The sequence below is a fragment of the Paramisgurnus dabryanus genome, chromosome 10 (assembly GCF_030506205.2).
Source record: "Paramisgurnus dabryanus chromosome 10, PD_genome_1.1, whole genome shotgun sequence".
Classification (NCBI taxonomy): domain Eukaryota; kingdom Metazoa; phylum Chordata; class Actinopteri; order Cypriniformes; family Cobitidae; genus Paramisgurnus; species Paramisgurnus dabryanus.
Window position 1 is genome coordinate 35,951,322 of NC_133346.1, and position 22,196 is coordinate 35,973,517.

The window sequence follows — 22,196 nt, forward strand, 5'->3', positions numbered from 1 at the left end:
ATCTTTGCAGGGCTATCGAACAAACTTTTGATCATCTGCAGTCAGCTGGGGGGCTGGGATTGCGTACAAACCAATACGGTGTCGGAATTGTGTATGTTTATACTTCTCATCCAACCACATTCGCATTCATCCGGATGATGCAATTTATCAAGATAGGTTTTTTAACTTTGACAAACCGGAATGTAAAAAAAGAAAACAAGCCAAAATTAATAGAAGTAACGAGCGATTTTTAAAATGTAAGGAGTAGAAAGTACAGATAATTGCGGGAAAATGTAAGGAGTAGAAGTAAAAAGTCGTCTGAAAAAGAATTACTTAAGTAAAGTATAGATACCCAAAATATCTACTTAAGTAAGGTATTTTTAAATTTGTACTTCGTTACTTGACACCTCTGCTTGCAATGCACACTACATTAAAACTACAATGAAATATCCGAACTACGTACGTAGCTGTGTAACGTTTTTTTAAGAAAATACAGTTTAGATCAAACATAGAAAAGCAATATGCTATAAATATAAGGAAAAGTAAATGACAGCGTGAAAATTATAAAAAAATACATGTTAGTTTACTGTAGCCTATATTCTACATGAATTTTTTTTTTTACATTTATAATCATCATGGGCGCCCCCTGCCGCCACAGCTGAAAAAAATCCTAGAGGAAACACTGTGGTTGGATGGATGGATGGAGAAGGATAATATTTGTCCAAAGTTATATTAGTAATGTCTATAAGTTCATCTGGACGAATGACGTTTTCCCTTTGCTTGTCTATATTTATTATTATATTTATTTATAATTATATTATTCTCATGCCCACTCTCCCAATAAAGAACAAAACATAAAAGCAGTAGTTTGCCTCGTTCATATCAGTCGTTCACGGTAAAACTACTATTATGCATGACAACACAAAAATAAAAAATCTGCTGGAAAGGAAATATTACTTACCAAACTTAGACATAACTGGATTGGAAATAAGCTTATAAACTTGTTTGGGAGGGAGGAGGGACAACAGTTTGTTTTTACGACAGTGTGTTTGAAAGCATTTACTTCCAGACACTAGGGGGAGCTCAATTTTAAACAAATGGTTTTGCACCTATTTGTCTCCCCCTTCTGGCTTAACTTGCAATCTCATTACTGATTGGCTGACTTTGCTGCCACTCAAACAATGTAGCCAATTATTTTAAAGTGGAGGGGCAGTTAGATGCCTGTGATGTCATAAGCATCAGTTTTTCAGATTGGGCCGTTTTCTGGTTGACATTTCTAAAAGAGGAATTTCTATGAGACTGAGATGTTTAGCATGTCAAGCACTTTTTGTATGCTTGCGAATGCGGGTAGACTACCATTATTCAACAAAGACCAGGTAAAAATGTTTTTTCATTCTCTGTCCCCTTTAACTACCCCAATATAGAATAATAGGATAAAAGCCACAGCAGTAAATGTTTTATCTAAATCCATATAATTGCAGTGTATTGATGAAATATATATATATATTATTTTACACACATTATGCACATTATTTTAAAGATCTACAGTATTTGTATCTTTCTCTAGTTGTTAAATTTTTCACAAAATTAAAAAAATTCTTTATGGTGTCTGCATGTCTGAAGGAACACACTATAATTATGTGATGGTATGCTCTTGGCATTTTGTTGTGAGTTAAAACTAATGCACTTTTTAATAAGTGTTCACTACACAAGTAGGGCTTCAGACTTACAGTATAATGTGCTTATACCTCAGGCCTCTCTTCAACTGATCCTCACACTGAAACCATTCAAGAAACTCTGTTTATCTATCAACACCTAACACTACACTGTTAAAAAATCTAAGTATTACTGTCAGCTCTTTGCCAGTAACTTACTGTGGGGCTTGGAGATGCAGGAAACAGGCGGAGGCACCACACAGGTAACAGCTAAGCACCACACACGCCAGAGTTCTGTAAAAGCATATGATAGAGGGTGCAGGGTAATACCAGTTGTAAAGGAATAGTAGCTATATTCTCTAACGGCAACAGACAAGACACGACAGGACAGGATAAGATACAACTCTTGCATATAGAGCACAGCTTGAAATACGTGTCGGCACGGTTTAACAATCTGACAATACGACAAAGACAGGGCAAGATAGATAAAGCCAAAGTTAATGAGAGAAGATGAGGGACAGGTGGAGAGAGTGGAAACAGCTGTGGAGTAGGGTAATGAGAGCGGTTTGGTGTGTGAGTGTGTAAGAAGAGAGAGGGAGAGAGAGAAAGAAACAAGCTCATGACAGTAACCCCCCCTAACGAGCGCTCCCAAGGGGGAAGCCCGACGAGACCGGAGGAAATCATCAATGAGCGAAGGGTCCAAGACGTCCCAGGGGGAAACCCAACTCCTCTCCTCAGGACCATAGCCATCCCAATCGACCAAGTACTGATGCCCACAGGCGACCCCTCGATACAAATAGCGTAAAGCGCGGAGCGAGGGGACGAGCGGGTGGCGGGCTTCATGCAAGACACATGAAAAATGGGATGGACCCGCCGAAGACTAGATGGAAGGCAGAGCTTGACAGTGACAGGATTAATAATCTTAGTGATGGGGAAAGGTCAGATAAATCGAGGAGCCAATTTACAAGACTCAGACTGGAGAGGCAAATTAATTGTGGATAACCACACTCTCTGACCCGGTTAATAGCATGGGCTCTTAATCCGATATCTATTGGCTGTAGTGCACATGCGTTTACGAGAGGGGCAAAGAACGGATCTCACCCTTCTCCAGGTTCGTTTACACAGAGAAATAAATGTCTGAACGGACGGGCATCTTCTCCTGTGACGAGAATAAAGGGGGTTGATTTCCGAGGCAGCAATGACACGGCGAGAGTCCCGTGGCAGAGGATGAGAGCGAATTAAGCGCATATTCTGCCCAGTAAGCTCAAGCTCTCATTTACAAGAGCTTGAAACACAGAGGGGGCGTTGACTAGCCCGAAGGGGAGGACCTTGTATTCAAAGTGACCAAGGGGAGTGTTGAAAGCGGTCTTCCACTCTTTTCCCTCTTTAATACGCACCAAATGGAATGCATTGTGAAGATTGAGCTTGATAAAAACCTTAGAAGGCTGATGACATCAGAGGCAAGGGGTAGCGGTTCTTAACTTTGATGTCATTCAGCCCTCGATAATCAATATAGGGACTCAGTGAACCGTCTTTCTTCTTAACGAAGAAAAACCCCGCCACAGCGGGAGATGACGACGGAACAATAGTACCCGCCCTAAGGGAATCGGAAAGATAATTCTCTAGCGCCTCTCGTTCAGGAGCTGACAGAGAATAGAGTCTTCCCCTAGGGGGCGTGGTCCCCGGCAAAAGATCGATAGCGCAGTCATATGGACAATGAGGAGCAGGGCTCGCAAAATTTTTTAATCCATGGTAGCCCTTCGGGCAGGCACTCTTTCATTTTTGGTAGCCCGAAATGAATACAAGTAGCCCGAATAAAAAATACATTGTTTAATGTAGAATATTGATAAATCCTGGATTTCCATGTAAGCCAACTATTTCTGCCCATCCCCTGCTAACAATTTGGTTCCCAAAACGTTCTCCTTACATTAGGTTTTTGGTTTCTAGAATGTTATTTTCCAAGGTTTTTGGTTAGCCAGGAATGTTTTTTTAAGAAAATAAACATTCCCCTAATGTTATTTTTAGGTTATTTTAACATTCCCCTAACGTTAGAATAATTGAATTGTTATATTACTGAAATATTATATGAATGTATTTAGGGATGGGACGGTTAGAAAATTTCATATCATGATTATAGTGACCAAAGTTATCACGGTTATCAATATTATCATGGTTTTCTTAAAATGAGATGGAAATGTTCAAAAAGAACTGATACACACACTGAAAACAATTTAACAAGTTTTATTTTTGTAAATCAGCAAACAACAAATACAATTAACAGCTATATGCACTTTTTTAAGCATAAACATTAAATCAGGGGTGTCCAGACTTTTTTGTGTGGCAATCCTATCTACTTTTAAAATGATAAAGCCGACAAGACCTACCTGCTAAAAAACATTTTTTAACAAAACACGGATACATTTTTTAATAACACTTTAAAAGCGTGTAAGGACTATATTGCATATATATCTACATTGAATTTAGGGCTGTCACCAGAGGCGCGGGAAGATATTTTCGGTAGGGGGTGCTGGGGTGCGGATGCGGCGGGGGGGTATAGAGTTATAGAATTCTAAAGTTGTTCACAAGCTTTTTATTCTGCAGATCACTCTAGCTATGTTTTCTTTTAAAAACTCACTCGCACCTCACATCCATAATGTACAGCTGAGCTGACGGTGCATACAAACTATATAGCCTATTCAACATTGTAGAGTTTAGATTCTCTGCCAGGGTCGTTATTTTCTGCTACTATCCTCTGGTCGGGCCGGACCATTGATTAAGCATATTTTTTATCATTACTTTATTAGCCTCATTGGGTAGGGAGAAAACTATGCCATATAATCAGAAATATTATATATAGACTATGTTTATGCCAAAGTAACAAATGTGTCCAAAACGTTACACAAATTACAAAATGATTTGTAAAAGTTACAAAATGCAACACGAGTCATGTGCGGAGTCTCCTCTTGCACCCATCATGCACGGGTCAGCTGTTCTGTATGGTGTAGCTTAAATGCAACATGGAGTTTGAAGATGTAAAGAAAAAGAGAAAAACAGGACAATTAACTTTAAGCAAGTTTGGAGGAAAGTCGGAGGTATGGAACCAGTTATACATTCTCACTCGTGCCAGTAGCCTACTTCGCCTTTGTTTACCTTTGCTTAAGTTTTTAATATTTATCAATTTTAACATAGAAACTTTATTGACATCACTCATTTAAGGCAATAAGTGGACCTTTCAAATCACGGGTTTCATTTAATTCTATTTTTTAAACGTAAATGTAATATTTTTGTTTCGGTTTGCCATGCCTCCTGCACAGCGGTGTAAAAATAAGATATTTTTCGACTTTAAAATAAAAACATCATATTCTAAATTGTTGGAATATATTCCATAGGTATTAATTTGGATTTATAGATGTTTAACATTAAAATCGATGCATGGGAATAATTCATATAAATTTTTTAAATACCCACCACTCTTAAATGCGCATGTTCCTTATTGTACATCGAGGCTTTACAATGTAGTTCCTTGCATGTCACTTTAATAATTTAATTCAATCTTCTTTACTTTAAATGTTCTGTTACATTTACATGTGCGTTAAACACCGCAAAACAATTTGGCTATATTTTTAAATAGTTTTTGAAAAGATTACCTTTTTCTGATATGTATGATAACGAGTCATTTGGAGAAATAACGCTAGTCCTCGGGACTTTGGGCTGTGTGATTGAAAAAAATCATAAATTATCTTCTGAGACATTGTGAAGCTGATAGATAGACTACAGATAGCCTAGTAATTCGTTCTATGTGGCTGTGAGTGTGCGTGCTTGTGTATGCTTATACGCAGCTTATCAGCTGAATCGCAATCACGTCGTCAAAACAAATCTGATTGGCTAATACACACTGAAATAAATTAAATAATTTTAAAATTACTAAATTAATAATTCTCTCTTCATCACACAGCCCAAACATGACATTCAAAATGTCTTGGAACAGTAACAAACAACAATCAGAGATATTTATAAGCTATCATTTTATGGCCATTGCAGTTTTAAATCTTTGCCACCAGGGGGTGCTGCAGCACCTGCAGCACCCCCACTTCCCGCGCCCATGGCTGTCACCATTACTCCATTCTTTTTGAGGAGTTAAAAAAAATCCTTGAGTACATGCCGAGTACTCCTTATAGCGGAATAGCGGAGATGCGGTTTTGATGAAATAAACTAGAAAATGACAACATGATCAGAAGCATCTCTCTCTCGTTCAGTCGATCGATCGCGCACACATACACCGTGCGTGTGGATCAACTCCTCCCAATTTCGGAAGTTAGATGACTCCGCTGCAGCGGGCAGGCATAAGGTTTATAAAAACACACTTATGAAGAAATGCGCAGCACCTCAAAATACTTGTTTCTAAGACCATAATGCCAATTTGGCGCTTTGTTTTCCAAAGCTCGTGGAGACGTGGAGCAGCATACACAGTTATTAACTTGCGTGCAATCTACCGGCATTGCATTTGCAATCGACTGGTCATATTGGACACCCCTGCATTAAATGAACATTAACATGGAGCCCTGAGATGTATAAACCTGTTTTAATGAACAGTACCTTAAATAATAACATCAAATGCAAACATTAGCAACGCATTTAAACACAGTGCACCTGTTACTGCCTTCTGCCGCACCTTTTCGTGCAAAAACCAATGTTGCATGCGTGCCTGCGTCAAGCTGATTCTGGCTGGACATGATTTACCGCGAGTTTTCAAAATCACGGTAATCAAACACGGTTGTTATGATAATTAAATTTTAAACGATAATACTAACCGTCAGGACATTTTATCATGGTTAATCGTGAAAACGGAAATCGTCCCATCCCTAAATGTATTATAACACAGATTATTTTGAATTTAATTTAATATAATAAAATACCTCAACACATCACACATTATATTTAGATAACATGGTATTTTATCAAATATATAAACAACCAGTGACTTTAACACAATATAGAAGACTTAAAACAGATATTTATTTAAAAGGAATAAACATTTAATTCCCTTTAGGTTAACAGATCTTACCATAGCCGTTTATTTTCGCTAGAATAATGTTAGACTCTGAGGTAAAACGAAATGGCAAATAAACTTTCTTTTTGCTTTAGGTAAAATATCTTACCACTGCTGTTTAGTCACCTATCAAAAGCTTCTAACATCATATTCTCTTAATGGCGTAGACGTGTCAAATCGATCGGAAATCACTCAAATATATTTTCCTTCTCACATATTTAAGTTACTAACTGAAGAAAGAAAAAAGAAACGCTAAAACAATGTTAGTCTATGAGGTAATTTTTTTTTAAATGACTTAAGTTCGCGCTGAGCACAAGAGCAAGCAGGTGCTCGTGAAGAGCGAAGCCGGGAGAAGCGCGTGCAGAGTCAGACATCTGGGCGGCTAGCGTCTCGACCGCATGTCTGGCAGCGGTGATGTCCTCCTCGTGCCGACCCAGAAGGGCACCCTGCTGTTCGACGGCTACCTGAAAGGGGCTGCTACCCGCTGAGTCCATGTCTTGGTCAGATTGTTCTGTTGTGGATAAGGAAGGACTCAAAAGCTGAAAGAGCAGTTAGTGAAACAGTTTATTGAAGCTGACCACAGGCAAAAATTAACGGCATCAACCAATGGCTCCAGGGAACAGAAAATGTCCAGATGACTGGTAAATGATAAACCCAAATAGTCCTCTGTGGCAGAGCAAAACAAAAAGGCAGCGAATTTTCACAGGGGAGCCGGTAAGGGCTTGGAGATGCAGGAAACAGGCGGAGGCACCACACAGGTAACAGCTAAGCACCACACACGCCAGAGTTCTGTAAAAGCATATGATAGAGGGTGCAGGGTAATACCAGCAGTAAAAGAATAGTAGCTATATTCTCTAACGGCAACAGACAGGACACGACAGGACATGACAAGATACAACTCTTGCATATACAGCACAGCTTGGTATACGTGTCGGCACAGTTTAACAATCTGACAATACGACAAAGACAGGGCAAGATAGATAAAGCCAAAGTTAATGAGAGAAGATGAGAGACAGGTTGAGAGAGGAGAGAATGGAAACAGCTGTGGAGGAGGGTAATGAGAGCGGGCTGGTGTGTGTGTGTGTGTGTGTGTGTATGTGTGAGTGTGTAAGAAGAGAGAGGGAGAGAGAGAAAGAAACGAGCTTATGACAAGATCTGTGTGACATTTAAAAAGTACAGTATATAAAAAATACAGAAAAAGTAGAAGCAAAATAGAGCCACACGAGCATTGACAGGGATTGAACCCGGATCGTTGAATGCGCTGCTGAGAGTAGTGGAGACTCCGGGCCCTATTTTAACAATCTAAGCGCATTTTTTAAAGCGCACCGTCTAAATGGGCGTGTCCGAATCAACTTTTGCTAATTTAACAACGGTAAATATGGTTTGTGCGCCGAGCGCATGGTCGAAAATCGTTGTTATTATGGGTGTAACGTGCAATAAACCAATGAGAGTCTCAGGTCTCATCCCCTTTAAAAGCCTGTTGCGCTGGCGCTATGTCTAATCCCTATTTAGATGACGGACTTTGTAAACTAAAAAACTAAGCGGAGGAAGAAGACCACCAGTTTAAGATTAATGTTAATAATTGGGTTGTTTTTTACTTTTATTGAAATTGTTATTTTTTATTAAAACCTTTAAAACTTAAAAAAGTAATTTACAAGTATGTAAGAAAAGGTTTGTACTCTAAAAATACTTTTTTTGTAACACACAGGAGACAAAGAATTTACAAACGGCTCTCCGCACGTTTCAGCACTTGAACAGTGTCAGTTTTTTTAAGCATTACTTAAAAATGTTTCTTATCCCACCATATCCACAGGTACAGAGTCATCATATACAATAAATCCGTGAGGTAGCATTTAAAAAAAAAACTTTTACTTCTAACTAGGGTTGGGGTACTCGAACTTGGACTCGAGTCCAATTTTGAATGAACTCGGACTTGTCACGCATTCGGGTGAATTTGTACTCTGACTTGACACGGACTTGGACATTTTGGACTCGAAAAATATCCCGAGTACAGTCGAGTCCGCGTCATGTGTAACAATAAAACCAGCATGAACTTGAGATATGAAATTAATTACTGTCTCAGTGGTCTCGTACACACTGCAAACTTTCGGGAGTGACAACCGCATTTAAATGCGGGAGTGAATCCCCTAAATGTTCGTTTCATGTCTGTATGGAACAAGACTCACTCCCGAAAATGTGATGATTGACACAGAAATAACCATAGCAACGTTCTGCCGTCTCTCGTGCTTATCACTCACAGCTTTGACCAAAATAATCTAACAGCATTTTGTTTTGCAATAAACCTCTGTCTTGGCGTTGTGTATTGTACGCTTTTTTGTGAGACTGCTTCACAGCGCACGGTCTTGCAGTGTTGCCAGGTCCTCTGCTTTTTTGTACGTAAATACCATTTTGGCATTTAACCGTTTATGGCTTTTGGCTCATGAAGCGATCAAGTTTTTGGTTTAAAAAATTGTGAAGGTGCCGGTCACAATATTTTGATCTTTGAAGTAAAGCATTTAGATTTATTTCGGTTTATTAGTGGATTTTTCTTGTTCGCTGTTTTTTAGTGCAAGATCAGGCAACACTAGTCAGCAAACCTCGTGCCTCTGTCATTTTCTGAACCGCACATACAGAAGACTTTTTTCCCCTTCTAGGAATTTATTTTTTCAGAAGAGAGATCTGTCTTGTTTATGATGCACGTTTAAACACTTGATCAACTAGTTGTTCAGTTAGGTTATGTACATACTAAGCAGAGTTTCTGTAAATGTGGTTGTCACAACCTGCATTTTGCGGGAGTTTATTCGGTTGTAGAATGTGGTTGTGAGTCCCGTAAATTACTGAAGTGTGTGTGTACAGAACAGGATTAAGCATTAAAAGGTGAAGTGACAACTGAATTAATATGCAGTGTGTACGGGACCAGTGTCTCTCCCATGGGCGTAGATTTAGGGTGGGACGCTAGGGACATGTCCCTACCAATATTCAGGGAAGACTGAATTGTCCCTAGCAATAATTTCGACCAAACAATTAATCTGTATTTATATATAACCACTGATGTCCGTCTAATTCTTGTGTTTTCTATTTTTTACTTATTATATTTTTTTTCAGGAATCATTTAAATGAGATTAGAAATCTTTTGCAATCCCGTTCTGTAAAAATAACGCTCTATGTGGTACACAAACGGTTAACAGCTTTCGTTCTTTGCAATGCCCGCCTCCGTAATTCACATCGCAAATATGATTGGCTTTGCATTTCTTTAGGCCCGCCTCTCTAACTCACATTGCTAATATGATTGGATTAGCATTTCTTGAGCCTCTCTAACTCACATCACTTTAGGTGTGTTCGACTTCATGCGGCGCTGTGCAGACCGATCGGTGGCTGACTTGAAGCAGTGCATTCCGGTTAGTAATCTTGTCCGACTTAAGCTGGCGCTGCAGGCACGTGACTGTGTCATATGGTTTTTAAGTACCGCGAGAGCGGTTCGAGATCAGCCGCCTGAGTTAGCCAGCGCAGTTCCCGAAGAGGAGCTGCACGGGCTGTAATGACGACACAGCTGTTTCAAGATTGGTCGGATTCACCACATGACAACAATCACGTGTGTTTCGTGTGTATTTTCACGCCCTCAGTTCCACAAATGCTCACAAATCTGTATTTTTATAACAGTTAAAGCTCTTTTCATGTAGTCGCGATGTTATATTGTGTCATCTTCATCAAAATAAAATGGATACAAAAACGTAGACCCCACTACATTGGTATTTAAATAATTTATGCTTCTGTTAAACTTTATTCTTGTAAAAACAGATGCTGTAAGCCTCTTCAGTTCCACTCATGCTCATACACGGACATTCAAAACAGTATAATTCACTTTTTATGTAGTTTACATCTTACAAATCATGTTTAATGCGATTAAGCAAGCAAACGGCACGTGATCAGCCATGCCTGACGTAAATGCAGCAAACTACGGGAACCACAGCGCGTCCGACTTCACGTCTCCGTTTTCAGCTCCTCCCCGCCTGCACGCGGCTAATCTCGCCGATCCTTTACATCCAGCCACAGCCGATGTCGAACACACCTTTTATGATGGGCTTGTCTTTACTCGCTACGTGTGATAGGATGGATGGTTTCACTTGGTACAACGCGCCAAAGTTCACTCAACAAGACGCGCGTGATTATTCGGGCTACAGGTAAGTGAGGAAGAAAGTATTATTATACCCACTGTAACTGTTTCATGCACATAAAGTTGTGTCACATAATAATTCATGCACAGTGTTTTCACCAATACACGACAATCCCATGTTAACCTGAGGAGTTGCAAACTTGTGTCAACCTTTTATAAATGGGGTGGCAAAGTTGTTTAGGGGGTCCATAATCCATGAAAGAAAATAAACCCAACATGGCAAAAACATGAATTCATGTCATGATTGCTGAATACTTTACATTATTGCACTGTGGTCATTACTTGCACAGATGAAGACATAATGTAAGGTTGCATTTTAAACTATTTTTTCACACTGATTACTTGTCTGTTAATCAAAAGAAGATTTAATGTGAACTACAGAGACGTTAATAAACGTTGTTCAGGAAACAGCATGATATACATACCTACTTCAACACTGAGATTTTTTTGGCAAAATTAAATTAAGAATTAAATATTAATTGCATATTCTTCAATGTTATAAAGTAAATATGGATTCATATATGTTACAATGTGATTTTTTTTTTTTTTGACAAAGACTTAAACAGTTACGGTTTATTAGGCTCTAGGACATAACGAATTGTTTATTATAGTACATTAAATTTGGGATGGCACCGGGGGTGGCGAGTCAGATGTCACTGAGTAAAGTGCATACTGAGTTGTCTGTTGTTTATGTCAAGTAAACTGTGATAAACAGTTTTTGCAATGCGACCATTTTATTTATGTCCCCACCAATGCCAGAATCAAACCTACGCCCTTCCTCCTGTTATTTTACTGCAACACACTGGCAGGCAGCCAGTCGCATCATACGTGCAGACAAACACATCACACACATCAATGCGTGGCTAGCACAATGGCCCTCATTTATCATTCTTGCGTAGAAACGGGCGTATATGTTGGCGTAAGATTTTGCTTACACTCCTCTCACCGCCTGATTTATGAAACTGTGCGTACCGTTGATATTCAGGTGATATTCAGTGCAATATCTGCCCTTCATAAATGCCGCGGCTGAAAACGATCGTCATTAGAATAACACGCCCATATAAATTCAAGTCTCCACCTCCCCCACGCCCTCATTTTACGACATTGACACATGGAAGACGGCAAAGAAGACAAACCGGGGAAGTGGAAAGAAACAAAAATGTTTTATTTGGGAGTTTAAAGAGCGGGATTAAAGACACATTAATAATTGCATGACATTTTGTAATATTTGTATTATTATTTTTATTATTAATGACGCTTAATTGATATTTAGAAGAATAATTATTTATTATTATTATTATTATTATTATTATCATTATTATTTACTGTTGCCTACATCTAAATTATATGTCTGCTTAATGGTTCGGTTAAGTTTTTAAAAAAATAATATTTTAAAATGATGTAGTAACTTTTGTAGTGTGTTTTTCTATATTTACATACAGTTGTTTGTTAGCTAAGATCCAGTTTGATATGGAGCTCCGGATATAATTCAAATTAACAATTTGTTTCCACGACATCCACATGTTTTACTAGGCTAATTCATAATTTGAAGTAATACTTGTAATAGTAATTACAAAATATTATAATAATTAATTCCAAGGAACAAACTGTTGAATATTGGGAACTAATTTTATATTTATGGCCATACTTTAGACTAAATAAGAAAAGGAAGTGTCCATAATGTAGCATAAAAGATAATTTGTGGCCATGATTTTGTCCGCATGTCATCATGATCGGATTTATGGCTCCATTCAACACAAGCATTTTACCTTACCTATTCATAGCTATTTATTTATCATCGAATGGTATGTAACTAGCTAACCTTTTGATGCATTATTACCATGTTTTCGTAGCACATCCTTGTGCTTTCTTGCAATGTGCCGCTTCAGATTCCAGGATTGCTAAACTTTTACAGTCTCTCCGCAGTCCCTTTCAATGTTTTCTTCCCGTCCAATCTTAACTTTGATTTTTACTTTACATTTAAGTATAAGGCTTGAATTCCATAACTTATTGCTAGACGTTTCTACAGATTCTCGAACTAGCAAATTATCAAAGGGCGTTCTGGGTTTAACGAGCGGAAAAAGGCGCTCTGATGGTATTACCGCACCGCTCAACGCTCCGAACCGCTCACGTGCTCTGCCCTGAAACGGCTCGCAACTTAAGGAATACATTACATATGCATACAAATCAAATGCTTTGGTAAAGTCACACAAATTAAACATTGAAGTTCATGTTGCATAAAAATAAACACTGAAGTTTATAATTACTATGTTTTAGTTTTTTACAGTGGGTCATCATAATATATCATATATTTTAGTTTGTCAGTGCGTTTTGTGGTGTTAGGAAGTGTTTGCGCATTTCTGCACTAACTCAAAATGTGCGTACACCACCTCCTGAGCAGGCGTAGGATTTGAGCGTGCCGTACGGCAACGTCCATATTGATAAATCTCAAAGTCACCGTGGTTTTGGGTGTACGCCAGGTATACGCTGGAAATTTGGCGTACGCACTTTTGATAAATGAGGGCCAATGTCCTCAAAGTCAGCAATAATTTGTTTTGCTTACGAAAATCATAGAGAATTTATTTGCAAGACATCTGGTAAAAAGAAGATACCTCTATACCCCTTTCTTTTCTTTGAAATCATTTTTGATAGGAAACTAGTTGACATAAAATAAAAATGTTCAATGGCAATGACAAGATTCAATAGAGGTATTTTTATTACATTTTTATATTGCCATTGGTTAAATGGGTTGAAAGGTTAAAGTATATAGAAAGTAACAATTTACAATACAAATTTTGTATCTTTTTTAAATTTTATTACTTTCTGGACTCGGGCGGACTCGACTTGGACTTTGGCCTTTAAGAACTCGGACTTGAGTCCAACTCTGACCCTTTTGGACTCAGACTTGGACTCAAACTTGATGTTTAAGGACTTACTAAATGCTTAACTGACATAATCAGTCTAAGTTGAGACTGCGTGTGATGTCATAGACACGAGACGCAGAGGAGTGAGAGACACGCATTGCAGATCACAAGAGAAACACCAAAGTGAATCTGAGGCAAATATCTAAATAATCCTTTTTTGATATTCAAATAATATGATACATATTATGTTGCAGACCTATTATTTAACTATATTGGGTGATTTTTAAAACGTGAATATTGATATTGTCGTGGATGATTCCTGATTGAGAACCCCTGTAAAATCCAATGCGGGTGTAAAAGTGTATGAAACCCCCCGGATTTAGTGAGTTTCAAACTAATATTGTTCAAATTGTTGAAAACTTGAATGGTTTTTGTTTACTGAAGTTCTAAAGTGTAACACAATATTCCAATTAAGCACTTAAATGTTGTATTGCACATGATGACATATTCTTGTATATTTTATATATGTTGAATGTGAGAGAAAAAGATTTTGTGTGTGTAATAGTTTCTGAAGGAGTGTGAAATGTAATATATAATATTCCATTTGAGCACTTAAATGTTATACTGCACGTGATTACATATTCTAGTACAGGGGTTTTCAAACTTTTTGTGTGTGTGGACCACTATTTGTAATCAAGAATTTTCACGGACCACCTCATAATACTTATTATAAAATATGTCTACACAAAGTCCTGAATTAATCTGCACATCTAAATAGTCTTACTAGCACTAAAACTATAACTGGTCATCACATCAGTACAACAGGTTTCTTAACCTTATATCAGTATTATTTATATACAGTATTATTTATATACATATTCTCAGTGTTGGGAAAGTTCACTTTCTACATGAACTAGTTTAGTTCACAGTTCACAACAATGTTGAACTAGTTCACAGTTCCAAAAATGAACTAATTTATAGGTATTTTTTCCCATAATATTTTTTTTAAATGATGGCTATTATAGCCCATATAGAACCATCACAGACAGCAATTATTTGATCAGTTTTAACACTGAAGCTAAATGCATCAGATTTCATCTTCAAATCCAACTTTAAATCCTTATCCAACCAGGGTTTACATAAGCATTGACTGTCTTTTAATTTTTGTATTTGCTTGCACATACCTTGAAAGGATAGTCGGGTGGGGGTCGCACCCCGGGCGAGAAGCGCTGCGAGGCATTGCGTGTATGACAACTCGCAGGTATTGCACACCACACGTGCATGTTAAATAGCGTGAGCTTAGTCAAAGTCTATTTCAAGATCCGTAGTATGCGTTAGCAGCCTATGTTAATCGTTAACGATTTAAAACAAATATGATGTTGTTTAATGTTAAACTATTTGAGTGGCGCGGCAGGAATTTCAGCAGCGTCTGTGTTGTTTTGATGACGCATGCAGCGTGACTGGTGAACACTGACTGGTGGCGTTGTTGCCAGATTGGGTGTTTTTTCCGCTACACATTAAGGCCTGTTTACAGTGTGTTTTAGTCGGGTTTTCGCCTGGAAGAATATAAAAATCTGGCACCCTATTGAACGACGTTAAACTGAGAGAGCGTGCCGTTCACAGGCACCAGAATGAATGAGTTCACAGTAACGTTCATTAGGCAGTAATTAGGGCTGGGCGATATGGAGTGGAAAATATATCTCGGAGTTCTGAAGTTGAATTCAATTCGATTCAATTTTATTTGTATAGCACTTTTCACAATTTTTAATTGCAATAGCAATGGATCCATCCATTTGTCTACTCGGAGACTTATCCGCAACAAACTTTAACAATACAAATAGTCAGTTACTTTTGGTGGCGCTAACCATCGCAAAGAAAACAATCCTCATGAACTCGAAAACAAGAAACAAAATTCATATTGCATCATGGAAAAACCTGCTAATAGACTACATCTCAATGCATTGCCTGTCCAACTATATTAATAATAACACACTAGAGCCACATCCCTCTTGGACATCTCTTATTACCTTACAACAGTCACAATTCAGCTTATCTTCTATGTCTGAGACCAGCCAAAATAATACTCCCCCACCCACATTTACAGGATGAGAGATTGACATTATCTTTTTTTTTTATTATAATCAATCGGTATTTTGAATAAACACAGAAATATATTTAATTTTTTCCTATTCCTTCTGTCCCGGGCCCCCTTCTGACTGTTTTTTATTTAATTTTTTCCTATTCCTTCTGTCCCGGGCCCCCTTCTGACTGTTTATTTTTTATTTTTTCCTATTCCTTCTGTCCCGGGCCCCCTTCTGACTGTTTTTTTTTTTTGCCTATCAGGGGTGAATTTGTGTGGCATTGGGTCTGGGGCTTTTGCTTCCTTGTTGTCCCCCGTAATCTCTCCTCTGGGGTTTCCAGCCTCAGTCTGGTCCTGCTTTTCATGCCTTACCCCATTATTATTATTATTATCACTATTATTTCAGGCACTACACTTTAAATAATCAGACATAGGCACATTCAAACAAAGTATAAAATAGGGCAAGTGTGGCATGTATGTTGACAAGGCCTTTGCTTTGGCCTGGCTCTGCACTACACATCACACTTTTTTAATGCATCAAACACTAGCAGATTCATGACATATTCATAAATTTTTAACTGTTAAATATAAAAACATAACACAGGGTAAGTGTGTCATGTGTGTTGACCTGACCACTACCCAGGTCTGGTTCTCTACTGCACCACCACTTTTTTAATGCAATACACACTAGATGTTCTTGTTTGACACCATTCAAAAAGCAATATATTAGGGTTGGCGTGAGAGCGGTGGTCTGGGGCCGGAATTATCCTGCGGGGTCATGGGGTGCCCCATCTGCCCCCCCCAAAAAAAAACTCCCTTACAACATGTACATACAAAATGAATACAATATAAAACTATTCTCCTACTACAATACAACTACCCATGGTCATCTCTCTCATCCTACACCCCCCCCCTTTTTTCAACCTAATGAATTTGCTTTAATCTTATTATTGAATTGAATTATCCATTGTAAAACCTGTATTAAACTTTCATGCAAATATACAGCAGCTATTAGTTTGAATTTGTATGGGCAGCGAATATGTTTGTTTGTTTGTTTGTTTTATTTGTTTTTGTTTTGTTTTTCCCTTTGTCATTCAGCACATGTAAATAGAGTCACTTTCTGTGTTTGCATTATATAATAATAATAAAAAAATGTTTCAAAGCAGCTTTACATGAATAGATGTACGTGAAAACACAGAAAATCGATGTATAATATAAGAAGCAGAATACAGCGGCTAAGAATAAACCATACAAGCGAGCGTAGTAATAATGTAATGTATACAGGAAAGTGCTAAGTTAAGCCAAAGTTGGCTTACTCTCCAGGGGATGAAAAAACCCTAGGAGAAAAACCCTGTGTGAAAACTCCTAGGAGGAGAAAAACCGTTGAGAGAGATACTAATATATATATATATATATAAACACGATAGGAATATGAAACGGGTAAGCGGATTAAACTGGTTCAGCCGGTGGTCGTTGGTCAGGCATTGGCTGGGCATAACGTTGAAGGACAGCCAGTAGATCAGTACTGTGATGACCTTCAGAGCAGCGAACTGGGTCTGTTTGTCTCATTTTCCACGGGGTCGAGGACGAGACAGGGAGAGAAAAACAGAATCCTATTAGCGTAGGGACCGTTCACATGTAATGCAAGTGTCATACAGTATTGTGGTTTTAATCAGCTCGGTTCCCGACAGGCTAACTATTGCGGCATAAGTGTATTACCCATATGAGTTATGTGAATGCTTTGTCCTGGGCGAACTAACTATTGCGGGATAGGTACATTATAACTTGACATTTTATGTGAATGCTTTGTTAAAGAAGAATGTCTTAAGACTTAAAGTGATCGACTGAACTTTATAAATGTGTTGATACTTCAGGAGTTCACACATCTCACATTTATAAATAAACTTCACTCAATGACACCTTAAGACCATAAAGACAAACCAGCAACCACTTAAATTTAATTTTATGAATGTCATGAATATTAAAACAGAAGACGTACTGTGAGAAAAGCTAATAAAAAATCATTATAAATGACAACAGTTTGAGTAATAGAGCATCTTGTGTTCATCAATAAGATAATCTGATCTTGAGGGTTGAACACTCAAAAGATTTCTTTCATTTTGATCCATTAACTCTTTTAAATAATGTTGAACTTTCATATTTATTTGTTTACATGAAAAAATATTTTAATGTAGTTTTGAAACCCACTGTCCAGTATATTTTCAATGGTTTTTTAGTTGACTAGTTTTAGAGTTTGTTGATTTTATTGGTGGAACATCAAACCCTTGTGTATAAACATCTGCTTTGTTCTGAGAGGAACTGAATCTCTTCATCTTAAAGATACAAATATGAACTGATGGATGAAGAAATTAGTTTTGTTCAGATTCAACACTTCACAATGAGTCTGATCTCAGTAGTCAGATTTATATATTGAATATTTAGAGAAGATCAAATCAACAAATGTTTTTAACCTGCAATTCAATATTCAAGATTTATTTCTGACATCCACAGATCTAAAAATGGATTAGTAGATCATTCTGAACCTCGGTCAACTCTAACAATCATTTGCCGTTTATAAGGGGCTTGTTTGTAAACAATTCGTGGAGGCTCTTTAAAGACCTGTTTCAAACACGGGTCAGAACTTAACATGTGACAATGTTTTCAATGTTTTTGGCGTAAGGCACTCTTTTTGATAACTTTTTTTTTAAACGTGCCACAGCTTATTGAAAGACTCTTCTTTAGATTTGTAGTATGGAAACTCTGACTGTGTAAAGCTCTTTTCGCATGCAGGGCATGCAATTAAAGGCGGAGTCCACGATGTTTGAAAAACGGTTTGGAAAAGGAGACGGGCCGACTACCAAAACACACTTATAGCCAATCAAATCAAATCAAATGCCGGGTTGCGTATGTGTGGGGCGGGTCTATCAACAGAAGGTCCAGATTCTATTGGGGTAGGGGCGTGTTTTTTTAGGCGATTTCAAATATCAACACTGGCTTTCAAACATCATGGACTCCGCCTTTAACACCCAACCATGCGCCAAATGGGGAGCCAATGCGAATTGAGTGATTAATTGAGAGGATGCGACTGCTGTTTCACAACATTCATGCTTTTGGAAAGAAGATGGGGCACTTCTCTGACTATGTTTGGATGTGTGAGATGGGATGAGAATGCAATGCTGACATAGACTACAGTACAATCACAGTTGCACAGATGTGTAGTGCTGTGACAGATCAGAACTCTTGATGTGTGAACTTTAGAGAGAGTTGCGCTACTGTGTCTTATACTGTAATATATTAACATACATTTGGCAAATAGAGTACCGTACTTTCCGGACTATAAGCCGCACCAGAGTATAAGCCACATCATTCAAAAATGCCTCATTAAAACTAAATAACATATTAGGCTACGTTCACATTGCAGGCTGAAACGACCCAATTCTGATTTTTTTGCCCCTATGCGACCTGTATCTGATCTTTTCATGACAGTCTGAACGACACAGATCCAATCTTTTCAAATGTGACCCAGGCCACTTGGGTATATGGTCCTGAATCCGATACGTATCCGATCTTTTGAAATGCGACCTCCGTCTGAACGGCCAGGCCACATGGATCCGACCCGTACGTCATTGATTCGCTACAAACGTCATAATTCTGCATGGAAGTAGGCGGGAACGATAAGATAAACAACAACAACGTTGCTAACACTTTCTCCCAATATATTAATATATAGCATATTATTATAATGCTGCAAATAATATGTGAAGTAGCAGCTTTCAATAAATATTAAAAAAAATGCGTTTATAAATCCAACAACCCCTGTGACCGGTCTACACGTCCATAAGAGGTTTCTATGTTTATAAACCATTGCCTCTTTGTTTCTACATTAAAAGACAAAGCTGGCAATTCTGGTTATACTTTCGTTCTTTTAATAATTTCTTTATTTTATTTATAAATCACTCTGGGTTATCTGATTTATCTATTTGGCTTGTGTTTTGTTTCCGTGCACTTGAGGCATTTTGCACATTTGTTCTGCACTTTGTTACTTAGACCCTATTTTATACAAATTTTTTATTTATTATAAACATAAATTCTGATCTAATTTAAGTCTGTAAATTTTGGATTGCTTTTCGTTGTATCGATGTTGCGCTATTGCGTGCTGGCGATGCTTGCACATGCAATTTAGCCGAATGGGCTAGGTGCTCTGCGTCTCATATTCAGAAATTCATCAAATTAAACATACAAAAACGGATGTTTTTCGAGGGGTGTAAGTTTTTAAAATGTATTTAAAACAGACTGGTTATCTTGTCAAAAGTTAAACTACAAAAGAGGTAAGCCGTTTTTTTAAATTTCTGTGCTGAAACGGAAAATATCTGCACCAAACCTATATTTATGCCTGACACGACACATCTTTCTTGTGATTTAATATTATGGACGGTGTTCACTTTCAAATGATAGCAAAGAGATTCCTGAAATAAATAATATCATCAGGTCTTTCTGTATCTAAAGTGAATACAGAGATGATCAAAGTCAAATCAAGCAAGCAGGTATTTCTGTGCTAAATAATAACTCGAAGTGTCTATAAAATCATTAATTTCATTGTTTTTCTTGTTATAAATTAACGTTTAATGAATTGTATATAAAGCTTAGTTTTTATCATTTACAGTAACAATCACAAATTATTTGTCATTTCTCATTTGTCGTTTTTTTATGTTGGTCATGACTGCTTTGACGCGCTTAATCTCCAAATTAAATAAAAACACTGAATTGTAGCTGGAGTTTCCAAGGCAGAATCACCTTTGTTATTTTTTTAGGTTTAGTTATCAAAATGTTTTTTGTGTGATGTTCTGTAGATCGTGGCTGTAAAATGTTATGAGGAATAATTAAACAAATGTTACCTTACATTTTACCTTAAAATAATAATTATATATATATATATATATATATATATATATATATATATATATATATATATATATATAGATTCCACAATTCCGATTCGAATATGTAAATCCTTAGTCGAGGACACCCCTAGAAGATTGTAATTGTGCTGGCTCCGTTTGGAAAATAACTTTAATATTGCAAAAAGAGCTCAGCTGTTGACTACACCGTTGTTGACATCCATGTTTAACATTAGCTTACAAATGACGTCCTTGACCGTTGTGTACCCTTATGCGCATGCGGGTCACTTCTGGGTCATTTCACGTTCACACAGGAGATCACAAAAGGTCGCATTTAATTGGAAATGTGAACGGCCTTGCAAAAAATATTTTTTTTTTAAAAAAAATCGGAATTGAGCATTTAGCCCTGCAGTATGAACGTAGCCTTAGTCACAGTGGACTAAGCTATTTTATTTAGAAAATTATTTCACAAAAACCAAGCCGAAGAACAGACGTTTAACCTGGATAGGCAAGTTATTCAACTAAACAATAGCAGACAGAACAGCAGGCTGAATAGATGTCTGTACGTTAAAGAAATATTTCATAATTCCTCCTGCTTGGACTCACAGCCTGTGAGTTAACTCTCTGGGGTCTAAGGGGTTTTTAGGGCCCTGGGGAAGTTTTGACATGCACTGACATTTGTGCTTTTTTCAGTTGCTTAAAACATATTAATGGCAAATGTCTCATAACACTGTGTTCATCACAAACTGGGCTACAATATCATATAATCAACATGTATGTACATGTTTGTATTTTTGAGAGAAAAATGTTTATGCATGGTTTTTGAAAAAGCTAAATTTTTAAGTCACTGATATAACTCCATAAAACTCATTCTAAACATGTTTTCCCAAGACTTTTCAAAACAGGATCTAGTAGTCTAGAGTTTTTTCTTCAAAATGATGTGAAAATCATATGGCCTACTCATTCACATAAAGCAATATATTGATGTACAATTTCTAAGACACTTTTGCTTGGGAAAGGCTGTATGCGTGGAGGCGGAAAAGCTCCTGAATAATCAGTGATTGACAGCTGAGAGACAAAAGAGTTGAATAATGAGCCACATAATGAGCCTTGTGGGGATGTTCAACAGGAATGTAACTTTGTAGTAAAACTATGATAAGGTTTACTTTTCAATATAATGTAAATACACACACACACATTATAAGGTACTGTTTGGCCATCGTAAAGTAAACACAGGGTTTGTGTTTGGTTGGCCAGCGAGAGGTTTACTTTTGTGCAGTAAAAAGCTCAAAAGAACAACTGCCTATCGTTGTCTGGACTCTTATTTGTGTTTTTGTAATCATTATAGTAGAAACACAACAAGGGACACGCGTGATAGTTTAGTTTAGTTTATTTATTTATAGAGCACACAAATTACAGCGTGGCGCTGTCCAAGGTGCTGTACAAAGGCAATTTTAAGAATGTCATCATCAATACATTTTAAGGAAAGAAAAACA